Raw genomic sequence first — 5980 nt, 5'->3', positions numbered from 1 at the left:
TGGGAATTGTGAAGCATAGTTATATGTATGCAAGTCAAAGATCAACTTAATCAACTATTGCTTCAACAGAATTTTCATAGTAATTATCTTCTTAAAAACACCTGCTGGTACTTGGTGTGGTTAAATAGGAAAATGCTATTAAATAAAACATTTGTATGAATTTTTGCCAATGTTTGACACATTTTACTAGATTCCTGATGCTGAATTATACTGCTGGTTTTACCATTTTCATTCACACTTAAAACACTTATTGTAATGTTTACAAGCAAAATGGAAGACATTCTAAGGATTGATTAGTTAGCTTTATAATTCAGGTGAAGTACTACATTCTCACTATACACTGGTGTTCTGTATTGGGTAACAAGTATATTGAATCTCAGGTGACTGAGCATTTGGCACAGCTAACATCTGGAAATACGAAATCTTAGAAAAGCTTTAAAAAGAACCCAAAGTACAATTCTCTTTTCTGCTTAGTGCCGTTTCCTTGCCCCAAGTTTATGTAGTGTCATGCAGTCACTTATCATCACTTTGTTACAGAGATATCAAATGATGCACAAGAACAAGGAAATATCAATACCGTTTCTTTTTTGTTGTTGTTCTTGAATCAACTTCTTTCATTTTAATTTGGCCCTTTAGAAAATCTGTCATAAATCATATGAACAAACTTCACACCCGGCTTTATGGCATAAATTGTCAGCATATACACACTTAGTAATAGACTGATACAAAGCAGAACTATTTACAATCCCAGCTGGTATTATGTAAAATTACCAATAAAATATTTTTGTGAATACAGATTTTGCATTTTTGTTTACAACCAATAAGTGTTTTGATGCACACACATACATACAGACACACATGCACATATACACAAAAATCCATGTATAGATTTAAAATTATAGATTCAGTACAAAAGTCCATTTGACTCCTTTTTGTGAGGTAGTCCACTCACTTTCCTGTGATTCTTTTCTCTTTCATCCAAAACGCATATTTTTACGCCCATATAAAATTTGGATGGACCTTTTGGTAGTGAATCCAGCCCTAAATTATTACTGATCTAAGATACATCTTATTATTAGCTAAAATGATGGATTTTTGTAGCCCCTGACAATTGTGATGTTTGGTGGTTTCTTGTAATGTATTTTTCTGTTTTTAATGCAGTACTTTTACAGGCACAATGGTACTGTCTATTTTGTAAGATGCTAGTTGTGAAATACAGATAGTTGCATACAAAAATACAGTTAGTTGCATAAAATGAAAGTCTGATGTGATATCTGAGAACATACATACCTCATTCTTTGGTGTTGCTGTTTAAACTTTTTAGACATCAAATGTTAATTATAGGCTATTTCAGATGGATGACTACTGATCTATTTCCTATGTATTCTGCTTTATCTTACTAAACAGGATGTTTGTTCATTGACATCACCTGGTCAAATCTTAGTATCTTTAAAACAATGTATTTTAAAGTATTTAAATGTTTTGGGGGCCGGGCTGGAGGTCAGAATAACATACACTAGTTTTAAAAAGAAAAGAACATGCTTCTCAACTTTATTTTTTTATATTTTATTTTTAGGTGGGAGTATTTGCGGAATATACTGATGTAATGGATTACGAGAGAAATGAAACTGTTTAAAGTAAGCAGTTGAATGATAGCAAATCTCATTGCGAGATGTTTTCTGAAATGAGCTTCTAATTTTGCCTGTAATGAATGCTAACACATTTCACTATTGCTTGAAAGCAGGTAATAATCTATCACCTAAAGTTCACTAAATGGGAATTCTATTTTCATTTAAGTTAATGTGAATAAACCACCCCGCACTACCTACAAAAGCTCTCTTCTTACCTGTAGAAATAAGCAACCGTTTGGTTTGAAGGGAAAGAAGGACTGAGTGGATTTGCTATGATTTGACTGTTACTAGCGAATAATCTCAAGAATGCAGTAAAGGTATGTTTGTAACGAAAGGAGTGCAGAAAGGGCTCATAGAAATCCCCATTCTTTTGGGAACAAGACTTTGAAAAGGACTTTTCTTTATTACAAATTCAAGTCTGCTAGGATCTAAAAATTGAGCAGTGGGTGGTGGCTCTAACTGAAAGAGTGAATATTACCTAGCCAGTGTTTACCTACAGCGATGCCTGTTGCGGCATTAACCAAACTTAAAATTATTTTTGCCCATTTGTGATTAAAGGGATGTTAACAGTAGTAACAACAGAATAGACAAAAGCAGTAGAGGTTTGCAATTTCACTCTGATCATGTTACAAATACAATTTAAATCAATTTCGCTTTCATAACTTCTAAATAATTTTGACTTGTAGTAATCCTAAATCCTTTTTCTAACTGTAAATATATTTAAAAGCATCTTTACTCCATTTATAAAAAGTGAAAATCTAATGTTGTAATGTGTTTTGATTAGCTATTTTCTTCTCTGTGACTGTTTTCTGCCTATGAACTGTTATTTGTTAAAACCTAAATATGCACCAGTCTTCAACAGCCATACCTTCTGGGTTTCCATGAAATGATGACCCAGCAAAGACAAATGTGGTGGTGTTCCATGTAAATAAGTTCCTTTATGTGCTGTTTGATTGTGCAGTTTTAGAAAGGGGGGGAAGGGAAAGGGGAAAAATGAATTATAGTTAATTCACTGATAAAGTATATGATTGTTCAGTCTTCTATCTTCCTAACTGCTAGTAATTATAGGGGGCATAAGGGTATGATGAAATATACAGTTGTAGACTATGAGCTGTTTTTTTGAAATTGAGTCTGTGTATTGGAGATAAACGAAAGTTGTTCTACTTAGTAACAAATTAAATTCTACAATATCAAATCTTGATTCTAAGAGAAGTCATAGTAAAAAAAAAATTGAAAACTAGCTTTAAAAATCTTGATGTTAAAAGTCTTGAAACTGAGTAGGATTGAAATTTTAACCTATTACATGTTCCTCTAGATATTTGATGTTTTCAGACATAAATTATGTAGTGAAAACAATTCAAACAATTTTGAGATTCTACAATTTCTGCACTTTACAATTTTTAATATTCTAGATAGCTTTTTTTTTTGTATAAGCATATAAGATAGAATACTTTCTATAATTTGTTTCCACTAGTTCTTGACAGTGTTCAGGCGGGTCTTCTAGACTTGACACAGCTCTGTGGCTTCATGTCTTCAGTTTTTAATTTGTATCTACTCTGTCTCAAAACCCTGACAGTTTTAGACAGTTTGGTTATATTTTTTTATGCGGGATGGATATGGCATGGAACTCTATTGTGTTCCTTCACGTACATCCTGCTGCCTTTTTTTTTTTTTTTACTGTATCTGTTGTCATATAACTTTTGTTTATGTTTTTCTCTACTAGAGACCCTGGGTGTGCTTCCTTCTAAATATCAGAGACCATATGGAAAAGGAAATTAATTTAATTTCTCGTTTAGAATAGAATTGCAGTAAACTTGACCTGTGCTTTCTCAGGAATAAGATAGTTAAGATTGCTAGTGGACCAGACAAATATGTTGTTTAGCAAAAAAAGCATTTTTATGTTAAGATTTGGATGTGCTGGACATGCTGTTTGAGCTTTAGAACCTTTTTCCTACATGCAGTCAAGCCCTAACTTCTGTCAAAGCAGTCTCAGTTTGAAGGGTTGTAACTTCACATCCCTGCAAAAGATGCACAGTAAAAGCAGCCAAGCTCAGGAGAGCTCAGTCAGTCTTCTTCTGTACTGTCAAAACTTTGACAAGAGCGGGAGGAGGTTCAAGAGATTTGCCTAGGACAATAATCAGATAGTGTGCTTAATTTGATATCTAGAGAGCTATGTCTTAATGAAAACGAACAGTATTTGACTCCTATCAAAGTTAACAGTCTAATTAGTGCTTTACAGAAATTACTACAACTTCCTACCAAGATGGATATGAATGAAAAAAGAGGTGCAACAGCAATGTGTGGCTGCACGCTTGTTGAGAAATGGTATTCTTCAATAGAAAATGAGTTTTAAGTTACTTGCCTAAGACATTGCATGGGAAGATTGTGATATGTCTATGAAAGAAAGCCTAGGAGTCCAGATGCTATCTTCCCTGCCTTAACTATGCCATCAGAATTTCAAACAGTGAAAGAAAACTCAGAAACTTTCAGAAAGAAAATTGGCTTCAGTTCTTAGTCTTATTGATGCCAGAGCTGTTTACAGTTTCCATTTAACTGTATAGGTGGCAATTAGTAAAAATGAATATCCACTGCATAATACTTAATCCTGCCAAAAATGCTTTCTATCCTAATCATGTCGCTTTTATTACGGGAAACAAATAAGAGACATCTTAAAGAAATTATTCATTCACACAGGGAACTGAGTTGGTGGTGTAATTTGCACAAGATAGTTGCACTTTTAAAGAGTTACACCGCGCAAGATGAAGGGCAGGAGCATCGTCCATAGCCCAAATGAGTTATATGGAGAATGGGCACATTCAGTCGTCACTGTATTATTTTGGTTTTGTAACAGACAAAACCATACCTGATCTATTACTCCTTTTTCCCATATGTATAGGAAAATGATAGTCACCAGAAAGATGTTGTTCCAGAAACTAGTTTAAAGACTAGCTCCTAAAATGTTAGATATTTTAGGGGGGAGTGTAGCATGTTTTCATAAAGGAAGCAAGTCTAAATCTGCAAGATTTAGACCACCTGCCTAAGTTGCGTCATACTTCTTGAATTACAGTCTGCTCGGTATTAGAATATTGATCTTTATCCAAGTGTTTGCAAGGTAAGCAAGCTCCCTTAAGCTTAAATTTTTAAGAAATGTTGCTCTAGATTGAAGGAACTCAGCGGTCTGAAAAGATGACTTAAGGTGGGGGGCAGCATATGAATATGTTTTTGGATAACCTGCTAACCACATGCTTTTAATGTTCCTCCTAAGTGTGAGGAAGCAAGAATGAGATGAGATTTGCTAATGAGATTAACTAATTGGCTCTTTATCCCCTTGGCTTACCAGCCACCAGTAAAATTGTATCACTTTGGGGTTCAAGCAGTAGAGACTTCATCATTTCAAGCAAGGTGCCTTGGTCTAGATTCTACAAAGTGCAGTTTCCCTCGGTTCAAAGGCAGTAGCTGGCTCTTTATCCATCACTAGGGAAGGTCAGAGTTGTTCAGAATCACTTAGCATCAGCTGCTTAAGCCAAGGCAGTGGTCAGGCCAAGATTCTGCATTCTGAATATCCACTTTGGGAATTCAGAGATCTAATTTGGGATTTATATGCGTCTAATATATAACAGCCTTCCCTGCAAATGAAATAATCTATTTCAAGCTGATCCTTCTTTACAGAGAATAAATCAAAATGCTTCAATGTGAGGCCAAGTTCCTAAAGTCACAGTCTTCTAAGCAAGAAAATCTGCCATCTGTTTGACCATCTCTTACTGTAACAGCTTTCAGCTATGGGTTAATTTAATCAAGGGGAATCTCTTAAGAGTACATGTTGAGCGTCACTACTCCCACTTTTAAAGTGAACAAATTCAGCTCCTTCCTCCCCCCTCCTTTTTTTTTTTTTTTTTTTCAAAAGTGCATCTATAATGTAAGTGGATTCAGTGAATTTGAAATCATCTATTAGACTTCTTTTGGTAGGTGATGCGTTTGACTGTTATTCCCAGTTCTTCAGGTGTATCTTGGTCTGTATACGACCAGGAATGGTACAGACCAGCTCTGGTGGGACAGAGCTTGGGGGTCATTTATCATTTTTTTCCCTTGTTTCTATGTAATTGACTTGCTCGAGAGATTCTTGCTGGACAAACTTCTCTGGGCAATCCCACACTATCAGGCTTTCTGGCTGACGTAACTGGAATTCCGGAATGCTGATTACTGGTCTTCATATCCACATGTCTGCAAATACCTGATTCCACACATGGAAGAATAGCAAAATGCTTTCTCTCTGATGGAAGTGTGACTGTGCCAGGTGAACTGCAGTACATGAAGGCTTTTTGTTAGAAATGCTTTGGAAAATGTTTTGT

The sequence above is a fragment of the Tinamus guttatus genome, unplaced genomic scaffold, assembly GCF_059628265.1.
Source record: "Tinamus guttatus ecotype Peru unplaced genomic scaffold, ASM5962826v1 Tinamus_guttatus_pri_ptg000206l, whole genome shotgun sequence".
NCBI classification, from domain to species: domain Eukaryota; kingdom Metazoa; phylum Chordata; class Aves; order Tinamiformes; family Tinamidae; genus Tinamus; species Tinamus guttatus.
This window is presented reverse-complemented; position numbering follows the sequence as displayed.